The 22,686-nt window shown below is 39.1% G+C and overlaps 1 protein-coding gene across 3 annotated transcripts in view; it reads left to right on the top strand.

The window, feature by feature from the left end:
* The first annotated feature begins 539 nt into the window (after positions 1-539).
* The window catches only part of Jade3 (jade family PHD finger 3), a 201,796-nt gene continuing 179,649 nt past the window's right edge, over positions 540-22,686 (top strand). Inside the window, exon 1 of one of the 3 annotated variants that reach the window (XM_039099579.2) lies at positions 540-22,650. The gene's annotated coding sequence lies outside the window, so the exon portion shown is untranslated. The remainder of the gene's footprint in view (positions 22,651-22,686) is intronic. The other 2 variants (XM_039099577.2, XM_063279878.1) reach the window with 2 other exon arrangements.

Raw genomic sequence — 22,686 nt, 5'->3', positions numbered from 1 at the left:
GAAAGATTGTAGTAAGAGCCAGGGAAGAGTGCAATGAAATCATGTCTGCTGAATATAATAGGGCCCTTGCACTCCTAAAGTCAGCAGCTATGGTTGCCTGCCTAGCATTTGGACAAGATCAAGCCAATTAACCCTCCAATACTGTGATTGCCTGATGCCTGTACAAGATCTAGCTGGTCAACATTCCAACATAGATATGGCTCTGCCCCTAGGTGTTGAAAGGGGAATGTGGTGGGATCCTGGGAAGAGTTGAGGGGTAGATATGATCTAAATATATTGTATTCATATATGAAAGTACAAAAGAATATGGTTGGGCAGTGGTGGCATGCACCCTTAATCCCAGCACTCTGGAGTCAGAAGCAGGCAGATTTCTGAGTTCAAGGCCACCCTGCTCTACAAAGCAAAGTGAACTCCAGGACAGCCAGGGCTGCTACAGAGAGAAATCCTAAAGAATATATATATATATATATATATATATATATATATATATATATATATATGTTTTAAACTCCGTGTGTTAGAGGAATGGTCATCAGCCCATGGTACTGCCAGAAGATGGTAATATTAGGAAATAGAGTCTAGTGAAGGTGACTGCTGGCAGGCCCTTCAAAGGGATATTTGAACCAGGACCATCCCCACTCTCTTTATGCTTCCCAGATACCATGAGGTGAACCCCATGCCATGATACCTTGCCAGAGGCCTGAAATGGACCAGCTGACCACAGACTGAAAGCTTTGAAAACATGTAGTGAAATAAACCTTTCCTCCTTAAAATTTGGGTTTCCTCCGGTATTTAGAACAGCTTATGCTATCTTATAGACTATGCAGATTTATGCTATCTTAATAGTAGCATACTATTTTGTTTGTTAAGTGAAGTAATTCCTTTACTGTTGTTTTCTTTCTTGGTATATACAGAATATTAGAGAATAGCAATGTCATTATATTTCATCCCTTTCTATATATGACACCTTGGCTCTTAGTGGTAAGATGTTGAGAAACTGATTTCTACCTTCTTTAGTGGTTTCATACTTTCTTGGTGAAAGCTTGTTCTCATCTATAAATAGTGAACATAATTGGTAGAGCCCTCAGCATTCTCACCCTGGCTCTGATCCTCCTGTCACCTGCCTTCACTTCTTTGGTTTTCCCTGATCCACTTCTAATTAGACAGTGAAAAAATAACTTAAACTGTGTGACAACTAATTAACTGATTCTTGTTGTGTCCATTGAAAACGACAAGTAATTTATAAAAGTTAAGCATCATTGTGCTGAACAAAGTGGATGCAATACTTCTTAAAGTAGTTTAGTGGTAAGGGCCATATCCCTCACCACAGCTAGGCTGCTATGTAAGAAAAAAACAAGTATAAGTAGCAGTTAGGATTTGAGTGCTGTTTTCTTGCAGTGTGCTTCACTTCCAATTGTAAAATTCAGGATGGTTTTATAGGCTCATTAATAGACTTTTTATACTATTGTTCTTATAAACAGATAATAAGTGATTTAAGAATAATTTTACGTGTTGGGGATGGAACCCAGGCCCTATGCTAGAGAACTGCTCAATGCCATCCTTACATTTTCTCATTCGAGTCTCAGTTTTAGGACTGTGAAAAGTCTAACATTCCTAGTTTTTGTTTTTGTATAGAAAAAAAAAAACAAAAAAACAACTAAGGTTCAGAAAGTTTGGATGGCCTGCCCAGCTCAAACCATAGTCACAGCACTGCAATGTAGGCCTCTTTGCTGTCCCCTTGTGGTTACCAGGGGAACAAGACTCACTTACTTGAACCTCCTATGTGAAGCCTTTTCCAGTCACAGAAAGACCTAGTCCCTTGATGATCCATACAAATTTCTATGAACCTGTACTCTGTGCCTGTCTGGCCACTCATATTCTACTCTGGTAGAACTGGTTAGAATCAGCCCCACTCTAGACCTGTTGATTAAACATCTATAGCTATATCTATAGATAGATAGATAGATAGATAGATAGATAGATAGATAGATAGATAGATGGATGGATGGATGGATGGATGGATGGATGGATGGATGGATGGATAGATAGATAGATAGATAGATAGATAGATAGATAGATAGATAGATAGATAGGGGTGTGAGGGTTGTGTGTGTACGTGCATATATTTCAGGCATTTGTATGCATTCGTACTAATGTTACTCTGAATTATTTGACCTCAAGCTTTAGAATCAAAACTCAGAAATCATTATGTTCAGAGAGAATAGATTAGGGTCCAATAATGTGATCTGTGTTTAATAAATGTTCTTATTAGATTATCCATCACTTATTATACAAATTTAGCTTCTGTAATTAATTCCTCTCTTCATGTACTCACCTTGGTTTGGGAACTAAAAACAAACACTTTTCAATATTAAACTTGTTTTTGTTTGGTTTGTGTTGAAGTAGTCACTGCCATCTCTGCCCACAAGGCTCCTAGGGAGGAAGCTTTAAGAACATCAGTGAGCATAGACATTTCTGACTTAAATTTTTATCTGATGTGTTTTGATTTTGAAGCTTAGGTTATTTGTTGATACTATGCTGAATTTATAAGATAAAGAACAGTCAGCTACTTGCTTTGTACTTAAGGGGGAAGTTAATTACTTGGTCCCTCAGATCTGTCACCCTCTGTATCTTTTGACATCTTTCCACTTCAGATAATTAGGTATCTGTAAAACATGTTTGGTTGTCCAGGAAAACTCAGTGTTTCCAGATTTGGAACCTTATTTATTTCCTGAGTGAGGGCTTAGCTTAAGTCTAAACATTAAAGGAAAACGAAAATCCAAAATTCATAATTTACTTTTATTTATTTTTCTTCCCATTACTCTGTATAAATACATTCATGTCTTTATCTGAGACTGGACTTTCATACTTAGAAAGTGTTTATGTTAAGTCCGTGGTAGCAGACCAGGACCCACAAGGTATATGATTACCCTCTTCCCATTACAGTTTTAAAGACAGCATTATATAGAAGAAAAAGAAAAGAAAAGAGAACCATGTGTATAAATGCAGCGGTTAAATCTGGAGTCAGATGCTTCTGACTTGAGCCAGGGCTCAGCTGTTCAAAAGGGGAAAAATGCTTATTACCATTTACACATCCCTGGTCAGGGGCATAGTAAATCTTCTGGTGTTAACACGTATTTGTAGAGCAAACACATGATCAAAGGTTAGAGCAGTGCTGTCTAGATAGGACAGCATTTGAGTCCAATATGGCATTGCTCATACTGCACCTGGCATACAGCACTACATATAGGTACTGTTCTGATATATATATATATATATATACATATATACATATATATATATATAAACATTAAATACAAGGAAAAAGAAAAGCCTCAGGACATGTAATATACACTCAGAATGTTACCCTCTAAAACTTTTTCCATGAGTACAAGTCTTTGAAATTGTGAGGAAAAGAAAATGCATGAGATTTACTCTCATCACATTTGAAGTGTACCATACTGTGCATGCACTTTTATAGATAAACTGTTTATAAGGAAATACATAAAGAGGTACCTCCTATGTTAACTGACAGGACAGAAATCATTTAAGTATAGTTAGCTACTTTGATATTGGGCTCAATGTTAAGCACTTTAACAGATGAAATGTCCACAAATAAGAGAGGTTCTCTTTCTACATGTTTTTATGATTGTGGAAATTGACATCAGTTAACTTAAACTGTGGCAAAAAACATGCTCAATAGAGTCTGGACCAAGATCACAGAGAGAACAGATTACTTCCAAAGCCTCTCATTTCAAACACTGTACTATCCTCAGCAATAACAGTAACAACACGTTTAAAATTGAGTACCTGCATGATAGCTAGGCACCATGTTAGTGTTTTGCCTATATTGTCGATTAACCTTTACATCAACTGTGTAAAGTCTGTGTGATTGGTTCCATTTTGCCAGATGAAGAAATGAAAACTTAAATATTGTCTTTGTCCAGGGTTTGATATTTGAAATTGGGTAATGAGGATCTACTAAGATGTAAGGACAAGGTCCTTATTCTACATTTGGTGCTCACACTGATAACAAGGTCTTCCCTACTGAGTGTTAGAGGGAAAAATGGAAAGAATGCTATCTTGCAACTGAGAGCATCTAATTCTAGGCACAACTACTTCACCTTTGACTGAATGAGGCCTGAGCGAAAGGGTACATCTAGACACGTGAGAATGAGCACTTTGGAAGCTCTTTCTGTGACTGTTTAGCCTACTGCCCAAGACGCCTCCCAATCCGGTGGAACTTGCCCTTTAGGCAAGAGCTTAGGGAGAAGAGAAAGGCAAATCCTGAGCCACTTTTCCCCTAAAGACCAGCATTACCAGAGTAAATATGTGTGCTGGGATATAAAGCAATGTGCGTTTCTTTGCCACTACAGAAGGAGGCATGTGCCAAAATAATTCAAGTATTTTTCAAAGTATGTATGTTGGTCCTCCATTTAAAAAGTCTATATATATTGAGTTTGCAAAAACACTAAAGGGGAGAGGATGGATCAAAATTGGGGTGACCCCATCTCAAACACAACCAAAAATCTCTTTGTACCAAGAAGAAATCTTGCTGTTAGGTTACAAAACTAAGACCTGAAATAGTGTGCACTCCTTTATGTTCAAATATGGCTTGATGGTTGTTTGTGTATGTGGATTTTTACAAAGAACCACTGCTAAGTTACTCCTGCTCCTGTAAATAATCCTTATTAAACTCACTACACACACAGACACAGACACAGACACAGACACACACACACACACACACACACACACACACACACAGTAGATGGGGATTAGTTAGGAAAAGATTAACAAATAAGCTGTGCACAAGAGAAGGTAATAGTGACTCTAACAAAATCCCTTATACACGAGGATGGAAATGTCATGATGACCTACTAAAAGAGGAAGCAAAGTTATGTGCAGGAAGAAAGAGTGGATAAAGTGATGAGGGCAGAAGTATGACAATGGAACCCTCGAAAATCAAAAAAATGAGAATGGGGTTTGATACCTCTTATAATCCTCATCTTTAAACTTTGTAAATGGATTATCAAATTCAAAGTAAAATTTGAATTGTTAAAAACATTGGAAAACAAAAGATAAAAAACAGCAAGTGGAAATGTTTCTTTAAAAACAAGGTTTTTATTTTTTTACTTTTGAAATGAAACTCAGGGAAGACAAGGATTCGTGCTCAGAGACAGCTGCAAGAGATGACCTTTGGCTCCAAACCAAAGACTTGCCCTGGGGCCCAGAGATGCTTGCTTAGTGACCAATGGAACAATGGAGCTCAGGAAGAACTAACTTGATTAATGGATAAGAAGTGAGCAGTGAAAAGCAAGATAGCCAGTCAGCTAACACAACTTTTATTGTTGCTTCTTTATACCTTACGAGTGATTCCTGCTTCTACCCATGCGACTTATACTCCACATTTAATCTTGTCAAAAAGTCCCTACATGTTTCTTTATTCATACCCTCTCTGCATCATGTTTCACTGTGTATCAGAACCTTTTTTTAAATTTAGAAATCATTTTAATTTTTTTCTGTGTATGGGTGTATTTTCATGCCTGGTGCCTGCACAGGTCAGAAGAGGGCATTAATCCCCTGAACTGCAGTTACAAATGGTTGTGAACTACCATATGGACATTACAACTGAATCCAGGTCTTCTGGAAGAGCAATGAGTCCTCTTAACCACTAAGCCATCTCTCCAGGTCCCTTCCCATTATTCTTTAAAATGTCTCCCTAGAGTATTAAGTCCTTACATGGATAACTGTCTTTTTCAACAAGTACTTTGATACACTCGAAATTTCCAACTTTAGGACTTTGTTTCTTTGTCTAGATCCTATAGATTTCCTTTACCCTTCTCCACCTCATCTGTCATCGTGGTAGAAGATTCAGTCATGCCCACGAGTGGCAGTGCTTGTGTACTTTCAACACTTTTGAGCACAGGCTGGAGGACCATGAGTTCAAGGTTACTGTGGGCTATATAATGAGACCCTACCTCAAAACAAACACTTGAACAATAAAGGAGTCTATCTTAACTCCTCTACTGTCATCTCTATGGGTTTTTTTCTTTTTTTTCTTTTTCTTTTTTTTTTTTTTTTGTGACAAGGTCTCACTTTGTAGCCTTAGCAGGCCTGGAATTCACTATGTGGATCAGGCTGGCTACATACTCACAGAGATCAACCTACTGAGGTTAAAAGTGAGCACCAAGGGATTTGGGGATTTAGCTCAGTGGTAGAGCGCTTGCCTAGCAAATGCAAGGCCCTGGGTTCAGTCCCCAGCTCCGAAAAAAAAAGAAAAAAAAATGAAAAGTGAACAGAGATTATATCCCATTTACCTGTCCCCCGACCAAAATGAACAGTGACTTTTCCATAGTCATTATCTCAGTGTTAACAGATAATTGCTTCAAGAAATCAATCCTTTGCTTCAGACATTAGGCTTCCTGACTATTAAATCAGAGGCAATCAATTTGAAAAAAAGATTTTTGCTTATGTCCTTTTCTGTATCAAGAATCCCTTTTCCCACTCCTTTTGCAGATACTCAAATTCTGCCCAGCATTCAGTTCAAGCCCAAGCTGTCTTTGCATCAGAAAACCACTAATCCCTGATTTTTTCCCACATTACTTATGTCAGAGAGTTGCCCCTTCACACACACACACAGTGGAAAAGCCTCAGATCTGAGAATGACACACTTCCTGCCACATACCACTGTGAAAAATCTCTGTCACCTAAAAAATATCTTTAATTTCCTTATCTGCAAAACGAGGATTCTGGCAGTCATTTTGAGACAATCCACAAAATAAGGTAAAAATGTTAGCCTTTGTTCTGAAAAGAGAGAAAAACATGTTTTTCTCTTTTCCTTATTTTTCCAAAGTGACACAAAGCTCTCTGTGGACCTATACTAAGACCTCTGTACACATCCCCACCAGGTCCAGGCTGCCTGAATCTGCCTGAAGCTGGATGAACACAAATACAGACTTGTTTGAGAAGACTGCTTAGACACAACTACCACTAAATCAGTAACTTATTGAATATCTCCCATGAGCCATCAGTGTGGAAGTTAACTAGGAAGGTAGGGAAAATTATTAAGCTGGGTTCCGGGCACAGCTCAAAACTTTAAGACAGGCCACCTGGAATCTCCACAGTATCTTGAAAGTCCTAAGCCTTTCTATCTTCCTGTTCTGTTATCTTGAATATGGCTTTGTTTTCTGCTACTGGAATAGCTCCCATGCATCTAAATCCTGTAACTGCATTCTAAGCACAAAGACTTGAGCAGATGAACAGTAAAAGTGAGTGAATGCTGTCTCTTTTCATCAAGGAAACAATACGTTTGCCAAAAGACTGAGTAGTTCATTTGCCAGAGCTGGGTTATACAGCTATCACAGCTTCAAGGGAACCAAGGAGACAATTGCACTAAGTACAATGTTGTCTTGGAAAATAGAGATTCAAACAGAAAAGACGAAAAGAATGAATAGTGGGTAAGCAAAGATCACTATTTGTCACATTAATCTGACGAACTGCTTAGAAAACATCGAACAGCTGGCTATCAAGCCAATGTCCAGGTTGGAAAGTACCCCACCCTCACATGTGCATTCTCTCCCCTTTGTTTGCTCTCTGATAGCCACACTGGGTCAACAAACACTTCAGGAGGATCCTTGGTCTCTGACCCTACACCTGGCTACCTCCACCAGACAAAGCAGGTCTTTGCGTCAAACATTAAGTAAGAAATACAAAGAATTCATTACTTTGCTTTTTGTGTAGTTATAGACAAATTCTTTCCAAATTAAGATAATTAAGTAAAATGCAAAATTAGGAATATTTGCTACCTGGATATATCTTTTTAAAACCTTGTCGATGATGCTTGAGGGTAAAGGTATTGCTTGTGTATGTGTGTGTGTGTGTGTGTGTGTGTGTGTGTGTGTGTGTGTGTGTGTGTGTTTTAAAGAAAGCAAAATGTTAAAGCTACAATAACAAATCCCTGAAGGCAATGCCTCCCTTTACATCAAAAATATTTGTAGTTCTTTCAAAAAGTTGCTTTGGTCTCCTCTCTTGAAACTTTTGAAATGTGTAGTTTACCCTTTTTTCTATTACACTGGAGAATTTTTGAAATAAATGAACAAAATAACAAGTCTCCCTATGGCACTGTTATATATGCACATATCTACCCCTTTTGTTCCCTGCCCCCACCTCATTGTGGCCCCTCCCTCCCACACAGCCCCCTCTTGCCAGAAAACTTAAATCACAAAATTTTACAGATAATTATTCTATTTTTTCTGATCTCTGGTTCCCTTTGATTCCCTACTTCTCTTTTCACTCTTCTCTTTCCTCTACCAATTTTGGTTTATATGTTTTACTCCATTTAATGCATATTTTTTATTCATATTAGGTGATTTTTTGAAAAGGATCAACTTTGTGTAATATATAAATTTTAAAAACTGTTAAAATGAGAAGAACAGGATTTAGGACCATTTCCGAAATTAACCCACAAGTTCCTTCAGGGAAAGAGAGAAATGAAGATACTTGGATCATGTGTCCCAATAAAGTCAAACTTCTCCAAAAAATTTCTGGAGAACATATGGAGCAAAAATATTGCTGTTGTAATTTTTTAAAAGCCCCAGTTTTTTTAATCCTGTCCAGCATGAACGATTTATGGACGGACTTGGAGAATCCATACATAGAATGTGGCCTAGAGCAAATTTCATGGCTTCTGTCCCATAAGGCTTTGGTGCTTCTATCTTCAGAAAGCTGACTACAGAGCCTTGTGAGAACTCACTTAGATGATGGTTCCCAAGAGGAAGAACTCTTTCCTAAGCTGGACACAGCACAATTTACTTCAAATATGGACAAGGATGGTTTGCCTCTAAAGTTGACCATTCTCTGGTTGAGAATTCTTTTTGAAAGAATCTCTTTGATTTATAAAAAATACAGTCTAAAGAAAGAACAAAGCTTGGGGAAAATAATTTTTTAAATGCATGTATATCTGGATTTGCAAAACAAAAGTAAACTGAGTGATTACATTAGTCAAGATTCCACTAGAGAAAGAAACTCCTTGGTATACACACATACAGAGAGAGACAGTGTAGGTTGGGGTAGATACTGTGGAAGCTGGCTAGGCAACTCTGAAGTTTGCTACCTGTAGGGCAGGCCATCAGAAAAGCCAAGCTGTAGGGCAGAGCTCTTGGGTACATGCTGATGCTGTCATTAATAGGCATAATTCTTTACTGCAAGCTCTTAGTTCTGCTAAAGGGCCTCCAGCTAACTGAATTATTATCTAGAATAAACTTCCTTTAAAATCCCTTACTGATTACAGATTTGAATCATGTCTATAAAACTCACAGGATCAACTAGATTAGTATCTAATTGAATAACTTGGGACTGTGACCTAACTGTGCTAAGATCCACAATTAACCACTGCAGTGAAATTTAGTGCTTCTTTTAAATCCCATTAGTGAACACTTCATTCTTGGGAAAATAAATCACAAGCCCAAACAGGCCTCCAAGGAGGGAGAGCTGATATCACCAGTATGGCATCAGTTTCAATATATCCTTGGTCAACAAGGTTCCCTAAGCACATGGAAGAGGAAACCATAGACTAAAACTGTCTACAGGGGTATGGTGGTGCTTCATTCCACTAAACTGCTCACCATTAACTGCTATGGAAATGTGTTCTTCAATTGAAGTTAATACCTAAGAGGGAAGGATTTCAAGGGATAAGTGCATTTCTTTAGAAGTTATTTTCTCATGCCACACATATTAAAAGAGCATTGGGCTGGCTTAGTTGGTTCTTTCCACTTTTCCCTGAGATTTCTCCTAGATTGTGAGGATTGTAAAATATGAAAACCTACATGTAAGTTGAAAGCTCTTTCATTTTGAAGTGTTGGGCAAATTGGTTGTTTTCCCTAGGCTCCTTTGTTTACCTGTAAAATGTACATAATTATTACTATCACGAAGGCTTGGGAAAAATTAGGTGAGGAAATATAAGTCAAATACACAATATACATTCTACAAATAATATTTTGGTCCCTTTTCATGAATATAGCCTTCATATGAAGTCTTGTGAGTTAAAAGTTCTCTCCAGCTGAGTATGGCAATACATACCCATAATCCCAACATCCTGGACAAAGAGGCAGGATGGTTATGAGTTGGAAGTCATCTGGGCTACATAGGGAGACCCTGCATTAAAATCCAATGACTGGGAATGTAGTCAGTCATACAGCACATTTCTAGTACGAGTTTTATTACCAGCACACACACACACACACACACACACACATTCATCACACACAACACATACATCATCATCATCATCATCATCATCATCATCATCATCACACATCACACATACACACACAGCATCACCACGACCACCACCAGCAGCAACAGCAGCAGCAGAAGCAGCAAAGAACCAAGTGAGGTCTCTAATTTTCATTAATTTATCACATTGACTATAAAATTATCATTCCAGCCAGACTCAGAAAGACAAATATTATGGTTTTTTTCCTTATATGCAGAATTTAGGTGAGAGAGAGAGAGAGAGAGAGAGAGAGAGAGAGAGAGAGAGAGAGAGAGAATAAGTGTGTAAGAAAGAGATATGGGGAGATAAAAGTAGAAGGAGGTATTGGGGAAAGAGAAAGTCTAAAGGGTGTGAAAGGGGATTTGGGAACAAAATCTGGAAATAGGAAAGATAAAGCAAAAGTGTTGCATATTTCCTCTCATGTATAATCAAGAAAGCAAGTAAGAAAGAGGAGAAAAGGAGAAAGAGGAAGTTGGGAAGGAGGGAGGTAAAATGAGTCTGTGTGTATCTATGTGGAACGTGAATGCAGAGGCAAAAGGGGACCAGTTTGGGAGAGGAACAGGGGTGGGTCACACGGGCATGAAAATGAGTAAGATATGGTGATATGAAAGCATCAAAATGAAACTCATTATTTTGAATGGTACAATTCTAAACCAATTTTCTTAGGCTTATTTACTGTATGTGTGCACACAAAGCACTGTGCACATGCAGAGGTGAAGGCTAAAGGAGAGCTGGTCCTCTCCTTCTACCATGTTGGCTCTGGGCTTTGAATTCGGGTCATCGAGCTTGGTGGTAGGTGCTTATAAGTACTGAGCCACCTCCCTAGCCTCCATTTTTTTTAAATTTATTTTTTATTTATTCACTTCACGTCCCACTCACTGCCCACCTCCCAGTCACCCCCTCCCACAGTCCTTCCCTTATCTCCCCCCTCCTCTGAGCAGGTAGGGCTCCCCATGGATATCCCCCAATCCTGGCAAATAAAGTCTCTGTGGGGCTAGGTGCATCCTCTCCCACTGAGGCTAGACAAGGCAGTTCACTAGAAAAAACATGTCTTAAAGACAGGCAACAACTTTTGGAATATTGCCCACTCCCGTTGTTCTGGACCCACAGGAACAACCTACATATGTGCAGGCAGCCTAGGTCCACCCCATGTATGTTCTTTGGTTGGTGACTCAGTCTCTGAGAGCCCCAAGGGTCCAGGTTAGCTGAGTCTGTTGGTCTTCCGGTGAAGTCCCTATCCCCTGAGGGCCTGCAATCCTTCCTCCTGTTTTTCCATGGGTCTCCAAGCTCCACCCACTGTTTGGCTGTAGGTGTCTGGATCTGTCTGAGTCAGCTGCCGGGTGGGGCCTCTCACGGGACAGTCATGCTAGGCTCCTGTCTGCAAGCATAACAGAGTATCATTATAGTGTCAGGCATTGTACTTGCCCATGAGAGAGGTCTTAAATTGGGCCTATTATTGGTTGACTGTTCCCTCAGTCTCTGCTCCATCCCCACCAATTTTTTCTTAATAAAAATGAAATAAAACAGAATGATACTACCACCACTAACAAAAGTTCTTACTGGCTGGATCAATCAGTGACAAAATAGGTCACTTAAGGGATGAAAGATTTACTTTGTCTCCTGATTTCAGAGGTTCCAGTCTATAGACCCCTGGTTCTGTTGCCTCAACACATAGAGTAACACATCATGCATGGTAAGGGGAGCTTATAGTCTGGACAAATCATCTCATAGTACAAAGTAGGCGAAGAGACACAAGATACATGCCCCTAGTGAATGACTTCCTTGAAGTTCCTAGCACCCCCCAAAATAGTGTTTACAGACAAAGTTTTCATAGCATGAGCCTGAGGGGACATTTCATTTTAAAACTTTAACGCACAAAGGCCATTTTTACCAATTATCTTCTCAACCTTGAGTGTAGATAAAATTGTGTGCTTACAATTGCTTTTTTTTTTTTACTTGAAGAGTCAGAGATTTTCCTATTATTTTATCTAAAAATGTTCTTGTGAGTCATGGTAGTAATGTTCTGGACAAATGTACAGTGTCATCAGGTTTCACAAGTGTGGAATAATATTTTACTGAGCAGAAATGAAGCAGAACTTAAAGACTTGTCAGAATCAGACTCGCATGGCTTAACACACACACACACACACACACACACACACACACTTTATTGTTTTTGCTTTATTAATTGTTAACTATAAATAGAGGTATATTTTCTCTAGAGAAAAATAAGAGCTAAATGTACAAAGCTCTTCATTCCATACTCCCCATTAGTAAGTACCATTCCCACTTCGCCCAGTGCCCTTTGTGTGCAGATCTATGTACACAGTGCAGTTCACAGGCAGAAGAATCCATGTGGAAGGCAGGTATTTACTTGTCCAAGGAAAATGCGGCCTGCTACAGATTCTTATCATGTCAGGTTTGTAGTGTGATGGTCAAGAAAAATAAGAGCAGGAAAAGGACAGGAGAGTTTTGCATTTAATCCTTTCTACTTGCTTGGTCCTTTTACTTAGGGTCCCCTGAGCTTATTTATGGCAAGTTACACCACTTAAAACACCCTAAGCAATTTCATGATCTTGCATTCTGTTTCATCAACTAGCCACTAGTTACTAGTGGTTCAAGAAGCAGAGATAAACAATCCCTCTTGCCTCTGAAAGCATCTCTCCACCAGGAAAAACAATTCTGTCTTTGAAGTGCAAAGTGAAGTTATTACCCTCAGTGTCAAATTCTGACACTGTCAATCTCTGGAACAGAAAAAAAACCCTCTTCATGTACTTATCTTAAAATATGAGATTGAGCTAGGTGGCACCCATTTATAATCTCAGCACTCAGGAAGCCAAAACAGGAGGATTGCTGTGAGTTTGAGGTTAGCATAGGTTAAACTGAATTTCAGGATATCCTAGGCTACAATGTGAGAGTCTTTTAATAAAATAACAAAAAAGGAGAGAGCTGGAGATTGCTCAGTGGCAGAATATTTGCCTAGTATGTGTAGGCCCTAGATTCAACCCTTAACACTACAAAGCTTGCTTTATGTTTCAGACAAGATAGTAGCTAGTCAATTCTACTTGCTTTTCCCCTCTGCATAACTAAAATTCCTGAGGAACTATGCAAAGGTTCATTAGAAGGGACTCTGCAGGGCAGAAAGCAGAAAGTCACCTTGACGTCAGGGTCAGGCCGTTAGAGTCTGGAGGACCACAGCATTTGGGTGAGCTCTTTGGCTTTTCCTTTTATCTTCCACATAGTTGAGAATAGGTACTAAAGACGCCTATAATCCAGAACCTCTAAAACAAACAAAAGAAAAACCTGTTCTCTGTGGCCAAAGCACTGAGAAAGGAGAAAAACATCTAGCCCAGTGAAAAAAAACCTTAATTGACAACTTTAACAGTGAAACCCAAGCCTAGAGCCCTGAGGTCAACAGAGCCCAGGTAGGGTCTAGAGATTGTCATCTTTAATGGCTCAAGACAACTGAAGGAAAAGCACTTCTCCCTTCAGAGAACACCAGCTGAGATTGAGCAGGAGTCCCAAAGGCACTAGGGAGTTTGGGGAAGTACTTTCTTCCTGGTGCTGGTTGGCAGGATCAGCCAAGAGCCAGCAGGACCTCCAATCCTCCAACCACACCAGGCAGCTGGCAGAGGCGTGCTCTGCCCAGCTGGCAGCTTTGGAGGATACTCAGTTAGTAGCAAAGACCTCCACACCCACTCCACCACAGCAGCAGGGAAAACAGAGTTAGCACTTCATGTCTGTGGGCCACACAGTAGTAGAGGACAGCACTAGCAGACACCTTCCAACTCCCAAGCCCACTGGAACCTTCAGGATACCAAGTGAGTTTCAGCTCCCTCGACCCCCAACCACAAGGTGGGTTGCTGGGAGGCACTTTCCTCTCTTTTGCTAGTGGCATCAGCAGAGAGCTCACAGGAGGAGTCAAGACATCTGCCACTCCCCTCCCACCACCAGGCACCAGCAGAGGATGCAGACAGGTGCTCCCCCTCCCAGCTGCTGTTTCCAAGCCAATGGAGACTGAATGAGAAGGCTGGACTTTCACCCTGTCTGCCAGCAGCAGCTGGTGCCCCATTCCCTCCCAATTAGAGTAAAGAAAGATCTCAGCGAGCAGGGAACTGGAGGCAGGGATTCTTTAAATCTGCAGGGAAAATGCCTGCAAGGCACCTGCCTGACCCAAATGTGATACCTACCCAGATCATCACACCTGCAGGTCTGGAACTGAACTGGCAGTGTGGCATGCTGTGATTCGGGTTTTCAAGGTGGTTTCTGAATAACACACAGAGCACACCAGAATGGCACCGGCGGGGCTCTAAAATTGAAATTTTCATTGGAACCTCAGCCCACAAGTTTAGGCCAGGAAACGACAAAAATACCCACACTAAGACACAACATAACATAACTCTTAAAACTAAAGACCAAGTGCCAAGTGCCAGGGGTGGGAGGATCTTTTGAAAGCAGCTAGAGAGAAAATCAAGCATTACCTATAAAGAATGCTGATTTGCCAATTTAAATGATAGCAGATTTCTCACCTAAATCCAGAAAGGCCAGAAGGAAGAGATATACTTCCCAATGATGAAAGAAAAGAACTGTCAACTCTGAGTTTCATGTTCAGGGAAAATATCCTTCAGGAGTGAAAGAAAAATAAAGACATTCTCGGATGATGGGAAATTTATCAAATTTCCACTAGCAGCATACCATTAATAAATGGCTAAAGGAAGCTCTGCAAACAAAAAGGAAACAATATGGGAACAAGTCTTGGAACTTTAGAACGGAAGGGAAACAATGACACAGGTTAAATGACTCAGAATAAATCTAATATACGACCCCTTTCCTTGTATGTTTTTCTATCCAAAATCAAGCAACAAATATACCATCTGATAGTAGGGTCAATCTATATAGAAGACATAAATAAAAAATTCTATTTCAAAAGCAGGAGAAAAAATTACTAAACAAAAACAAGGGAAGGGGGACTGCTACAAGTTTGAGGATAGGCAGAACTACACAGTGAGACTAGTGTCAAGGAATTCGAAAAAAATTTCTACACTTTACTAGAAGCTGTAAAATGTTGAAAATGGTAACCTGAAATATGTTATACATATAATTTAATACCTAATGGAATTTAATACCTAAAATTCCATGCAAAATGGAATTTTAAAATTTTATTTTGAGCAACCCACAATAAGGCAAGAAAGGAAAAAGAAAGGAACAAGAATCAAAGAAATAAAAAAGCAGATAATAAAATGCCAAGTATAAACAATAGTATAAAAAAGTTGGATTTTCTACATAAATGAATTAAAAGAGACACACAAAATGAGTTTTAAAAATTACTATTATGCTATCTACAAGAAATCTATTTCAAATATAATAGTGTAAGTAGGAAAATAAAAGGGAAAATCAAAGGTTTAATTCTTAAAAGCAAGAGCAGCTATATATTAATATAAAATAGAGTTCAGAGAAAATAAGATTGCCATGGGTAAAGAATATCATACATACAAGAATAAATTAATCAATTCTTCAAATGGCACAGAAATCCTAAATGTAACAATAAATAGCTTTAAAATACATGAAGCAAAATCTGAACTAGGAAAGAAACATATAAATCTATAATATATCTGGAGATTTCAAAGCCTTCTTCTCAGGAATAGAACTATTTATTATACAGGAAATTAGCAATATTATGAATGAATAACCCAGGAAGCCATAGGTACTAATTTATAGGACACTATCCCCAACAATAACTGTTGCAACATAGCCCATCTTCTGGGTCATAAAACAAGCATCACTGAATATAAAAGAATAATAGAACATATTCTATGACATAATGAAATCAAATTAGAAATCAATAGAAAAGTCAAAAGGGAAAAAAAACTTCAAACACTTGGAAACTAGACAGTACATATAAAGGAAAATGTTAAAATACAACAAACTGAATGAAAACATGAATACAGTATGTTTGTGGACTGTAGCTATGCCAACATGAGAATTTACAGCAGTAAATGTTTATATTGGGAAAAAAAAAGAGGTCTTTTTTTTTTTCCGTAGCTGGGGACCGAACCCAGGGCCTTGCACTTGCTAGGCAAGTGCTCTACCACTGAGCTAAATCCCCAACCCGAGAGGTCTCAAATAAACCAAGTAAACTCCTTTATTAAGAGACTATGATGGTATATCCAATAAAAAAAGAGAGATCCATGGCTCCAGCTGCATATGAAGCAGAGGATGGCCTTGTCAGGTATCAATGGGAGGAGAGGTCCTATGAAGGCTCGATGTCCCAGTGCAAGGGAATGTCAGGGCAGTGAGGTGGGAATGGGTGGGTGGGAGTAGGAGGATCTACATAGAAGCAGGGGGAGGGAGGAGGGGGATAGGAGAGGAGGAAAGGGAATAACATTTGAAATGTAAATACATAAAATATCCAAGAAAAAAAAGAGAGACTATAAGGGCTAACAAGTTGGCTCAATGTGTAAAAGTGCTTGCTGGGGTTGGGGATTTAGCTCAGTGGTAGAGCGCTTGCCTAGGAAGCGCAAGGCCCTGGGTTCGGTCCCCAGCTCCGAAAAAAAGAACAAAAAAAAAAAAAATGTGCTTGCTGATATCCCTGAAGATCTGCATTCAATCTCTTAGATCTACATGGTAATGGAGAGCACTAACTGGCAAATTGTCCTATGACCTCCATATACAAGCTGTGGCACATGCATGTGTGTTTTCAGATGTACACACACACACACACACACACACACACACACACTCTGAATAAATGAATGAATGAATGAATAAATAAATAATCCATTAATTTTTAAAATTACAACCACTGAGTAAAAATAGGCTATGAATTTAAAAGTGAGCAAGGGTGTGGGTAACATAGGAGGGTTTTGAAGGAGAAATGATGTAATTATAACCTCAAAAATTTAAAAATATTGACCAAGAGAGAGAGAGAGAGAGAGAGAGAGAGAGAGAGAAAGAGAGAAGACATAGTCACTAACATCACAAACTTGACAAGGGATCTTACTATAGCCCTTATAGGTACAAGAAATAGAGGAATGTTATGCACATAGATGTGACAATTCTGAAGAAATAGATCTTTGAAAACCACAAACTACCAAATCTCAACTGATTTGAGTATCCACTACCTATCCAGCCCAATAGCTATTTAAATAAAATGTATTTGAAATGTTAAAGGTTTCCAAAAAACAAAGGCTGTGGGCCTGCTAGGTTTCAGTGGATAATGCTACCAAACATTTAAAGAACACAATCTATTCTAGAATAACAAGGAAAAGGGAACACATTTGTGTCAAGGGTTCTCTAAGTCATTCCCATGCTTGATGATTCAGCACAAGGAAGACTCACATAATGCTGCAGAGAGCCATGCTTCTGGCTATGATTCATTACAGCTGAAGAATACAGAACAAACCTAGCAAAGGATGAAGTTCAGAGGAAACTAGGTGCAAGTTTCCAGGAATCCCTCCCAGTAGAGACCAAAGGGACGAACTAATTCCTGCAAGGACAAGTTGTGACGTGTGTGAAATGTTGTCTACAAGGGAAGCTGTTAGAAACTCAGTTCCTGAGGCAACCCTGAGGGTTGGTCATGTAGGTCCTTCCTGCCTAGCACTTAAAATTCTAGTTCCCAATAGGAAAGCAGATAGGCAGTCACCATTAAGCATCTTGTTTAGATAGTTTAGGTACAGTAAGCATATTGTTTAATCCTGGAAATGGTAGGAACCTTTCCCTAACCCAAGTCCCAAAGGTTATACAAGGATTCACCTTTCAATTGAGCCTTATAATACAGTCAGGCTTGCTATGTCCAGTCTTGGACACCGGAGGCTTGAGTGTTTATCCTGGGACACACATTTGTGCAGACAGATTATGCACTGTAAACCACAAATATCAGTCCTGGAAATGGTAAGGACATTCCTAAGACCAAAGTTCCTAGATTCCCACTAAAGCCCTGATACTTACTTATTTTTGCAATACTTCCTGTGTCATTTTATGAGACCAGCATTTTTCTAATACCAAAATTAGACAAAGACAGTACCCAGTCCCTTCCAAACTACTGCCTAATCTAACAAGAATTTGGACAAAAAAAATCTAGCAAATTATTAGTAACATAGAATCTAGAATCCAGAAAGGTACAAATTTTCTTTTACTATAGCCAGAAGTGTTTTTGTTGTTGTCATGTTTTGTTTTGTTGTTTGTTTGCTTGCTTTGTAACTATTACTTAAAGCCTGGAGTGGTATTTTGGTAACTGTATAAGGTTGGTCCAAACAAAAGCTTAACCAAGTCAGACCCTACTGGGTGTGAGGGACTGGAGAGATGACTCAGCAGATAAAGTTGTTTGCTACCAAACCTGAGTTTGATCCCATGATTCCCCAAATGAGGGAAGTACTCCTGTAAGCTGTCTTCTGAGCCTCCACATATGTGCTATGGCATGCTTGTTCCTCCCCAAAAAATAAATAAATAAGTCATTTAAAAATACTTATGCACTGTGTAACCTTAAAATATTTGCGAACACGTGTGTGTGTGTGTGTGTGTGTGTGTGTGTGTGAGAGAGAGAGAGAGAGAGAGAGAGAGAGAGAGAGAGAGAGAGCAGGGAAGGGGATCTTTCTATGAAGCTCTGGTTGTCCTGAAACCCTCTACATAGACCTGACTCACAGAAATCTACCTGCTTCTGCCTCCTAACCACTATACCAAGGTTTGAATTAAAAAAAAAAACAGAGCTGAGAAGTTAGCTCTGTGGAGAAAGTACTTACTTTGTAAGATGAGGACAACAATTTAGATCCTCAGGACCCAGGTAAAGAGCTGGGCAGGCGTGGTCCATTTGTGATCCTATCACTGGGAAGACTGCAACAGGAATTCCTCAAGGCAAGGTGACTAGTTCTACTAGCCAAGATTGACAAGCTCATTCAGAGACACTGCCTCAGTAAATAAACTAGAGAACAAATAAGATACTTGATATCAATCTTTGACCTCCACATATGGACATATTCTCTCCCTATATGTACACACCAAAAAGGCATACATGCACGAACACCACATACACATACGTAAAATATTGAAAAAAAAACTTGCAGACAGAATGTCAGGCATGTTATATACCTTACTCATGGGCAGGATGATCACAGGTTTGAGGTCACCTTGGGCTACTTAGTGATTGTCTCAAAAACAAAAACCAAACAAAACCACAAACCGATAAAAAGCCTAAACCACAATATCCCAATATCAATGTATTCTACCATATCCATCATGCTAATGAAGAAAAATCATATGCTCATATTATACTTAACACAATTCAGCATCCATCTATAGTTAGAAAAATCTAAGCAAACTATGAATACTTGGGTGCTTTCTCAACTTGATAAAGAACATCTTCTAAAAACCTACTAGTACCACAGTTACTGGTGAAAGATTAAGTGTTTCCTCCTAAGATCTACCCGAACAAAGGTTGTCTCCTATTACTTTCATTCAACATAATTCAAATGTTGCAGAAAGTTCAATCAGGCACGAAAAATGAATAAAAAGCACATGACTAGAAAGAAGATAAGACCATCTCCACTCCCACACAACACAAGCTTCTCTCTTTCTTTTACATTATATTTATTTATTTCAGGCTTGGTGGCAAATGCCTTTATTCTGAGCCATCTTACCAGGCCAATGACATAATTGTCTACATAGAATTTCTAAAGTACTTGCCAAAAGATTTATCAAACCAATAATTATTGAGTTCAGTATGTGACAAGATATTCAGATCAACACACAAACATCAGTTTTATTTCTGTTATACTGACAGCCAACAGTTAATGTATGGCTGGAATTTAATGTGCATTACCAGTTCTAAGCACTCCAAAGGAAATGAGGTGCTTAGGTACATGCTTAACAAAACGTGCACAGGATCTATACATTGACAATTCCACAGTGCCGATGAAGAAGCCAAAAATGATAATGGAAGGATGGGAATTATCAAGTTGAAGGATTAGAACAGAATGTTGGGAAGATGTCAGTCCTTCCCAAATGGATATGGATATATATATATATGTGTGTGTGTGTGTGTGTGTGTGTGTGTGTGTGTGTGTGTAATATTATATAGATATAATGTTTGATTCAATTTCTCTTCAAATTCCATCAAGGTTTGTGTAAATAGGAGAGAGGTCCACTACAAAAGGTATGTGAAAAGACTAATTAGCAGCCAGTTGTTGTGGTGCATGCCTTTAATTCCAACACTTGTTTAACTGAGCCAGGTGAGTCTTTGTGCATTCCAGGACAGTTCCAGGACAGTCAGAACAAGTAAGACCCTACCTCAAAAACAAAACAAAACAAAACAAAAACAAAATAAAACCACCACCACTACCACCAAAACCTCCACAAAACCAACAACCCACAAACAAACAAAAAACAAAGATGAGTTACCTTGGATAGCCAAAACAATTTGTAAAAAGAATAAACAGTAAGGGACTGCACTCCACACTTATTCTATAGCTACAATAATTAAGACTAGGATTTACAGAAGGAGAGATGAGTAGATTAATAGTATACAAAAAAAGCCAAGAAATGGCCCCATACGATGGCTCAATTGATTTCGAGATACAAAAGCAATTTAATGAAGCAAAGAGTCATTTTATTTGAGTCATCAACTCTTCATAGGCAAATAATAAGGATCTCTATCTTAGGTCCAAGTTTATAACAAAAATTAACTCAAAGTGAACCACTGACTTAAAACTATAACACTTTTTAGAGACAACATGAGAGAGTGCAGGTGAAATCAGGTGAAGATGTTTTAGACATGACACCAAAAGCACTATATTTAATGCAAAATTTGATAAACTGGATCTCTCCAAAAATAGTTTGTAATAACGTCTTGTTAAATGAAAAGATAGCTGCAAATGGGAAAACTATTTTTGATCATCTACATATCTGAGGAATATATATATAAATTTAATATAAATAAATAAATAAATTTAATATATATAAATTTAATTGCAAGAAATAATCCAATTAGAAAATGTCCAAAAGACATGAGCAGATATATCACCAAAAAGAACATAAAAACTGATCTCAAACCCCTACAAGACTGTTTACAGCATTTAAAATTTTTTTATTATACCTGTGTGTGTGTGTGTGTGTGTGTGTGTGTTGTGTGTACGTGTGTCCTATGTGGACAGTTTTCAAGACTCATTTCTTTCTTTCCAATTTATAGGTCAAGGATCAAAACCAAGTCATTAGGCTTGGTGGCTCGTGCTTTTACCTACTGAACTATCTCCATGACCCAGCAGTTGTACTCTTAACAGGCAAGTTGTAAACAGTCTTACAATGTCCTTCAATGGATAAACAGTTAAACCGTGGTTTATCCATGCTGCAGAATATCACTCAGCAATAAAATCAACGATGGATGCTAAAGAAAGGTTAATCAAAAGTTGTTTGCAAACATCTGTATTTGTCAGAATTCAAAGGTCCAGAACCAGTAGTAAATTATACACACTTCTTTTATATATTACTACTATACATCATGTCTCCTTACTTATTTGATGCGATTGTCTTCCATTATTGTGACAACCGCTAAGCAAAACAAAATGTTTCAGGGCAGATGTTCAGGGAGGTGAGATCAAAGCTGACCAAAGCAGGCATCCATGGTGAACTTTTTCTTTCTTGTTTGTTTGTTTGTTTGTTTGTTTGTTTTGGAGACAGGGTTTCTCTGTGTAGCCCTGGCTGTACTGGAACTCTCCCTCTGTAGACCAGTTCTACACTTTCTGTCCAATCCTCTCTGTCTCAGAAAATCTCAGCCCTAGTTTAAAGGTTTTTACAAATAATTCTGACAGACCCACCTAACTATCCAAGATAGTGACCCCTAATTTTAAGACAACCGACCTTTAATTACACTCCCCAAATATCTCCTCAGGAACACCTGGACGAAGGTTCGACTAACTGGGAGCTGTAGGCTAAGTCGACATCAGAAAAAAGGAAAAGAAAGAAGTCCCACACCATCATAAACCATTTTTGCTTACAATTGGATTAGTGTGTTGTCAACTGCTTCCTTGCTTTTATTATTAATCCATGCTTCAAGCATAAACGTCAGAAATAATGGTCGCCTTCGAGTTTAGAGACAAATTGCACTCGTAGAACTTTACAATTGAGGCGGGAGGGAGGGTTGGGAAGCTCAGTCTGAACCTTGCTAGAGCAAGAGCCAGTGCACTTCGCTGGCTCAAGCGCCTAGCGAGGCTGGGAGTCTTCAGGGCAGCAGCGCGCGCAGCAGGAGGGGAGGAGAACCCACCTGAAGCGCAGCGCCGCGCGTGCGGGAGCCCGAGGTGGGTGGAGCCTTCAAGCCGGTGGCGCTGGCGACAGCGCCCAGCCCGCCAGAAGAACGCGCGGCGAGCAGACGGCGGGGAGTCACTCGGGTAGGGCGAGCGCAGCCGGCAGGGGGGGCGGGCGGG

The sequence above is a fragment of the Rattus norvegicus genome, chromosome X (genome assembly GCF_036323735.1).
Source record: "Rattus norvegicus strain BN/NHsdMcwi chromosome X, GRCr8, whole genome shotgun sequence".
NCBI classification, from domain to species: Eukaryota; Metazoa; Chordata; class Mammalia; order Rodentia; family Muridae; genus Rattus; species Rattus norvegicus.
This window is presented reverse-complemented; position numbering and strand designations above follow the sequence as displayed.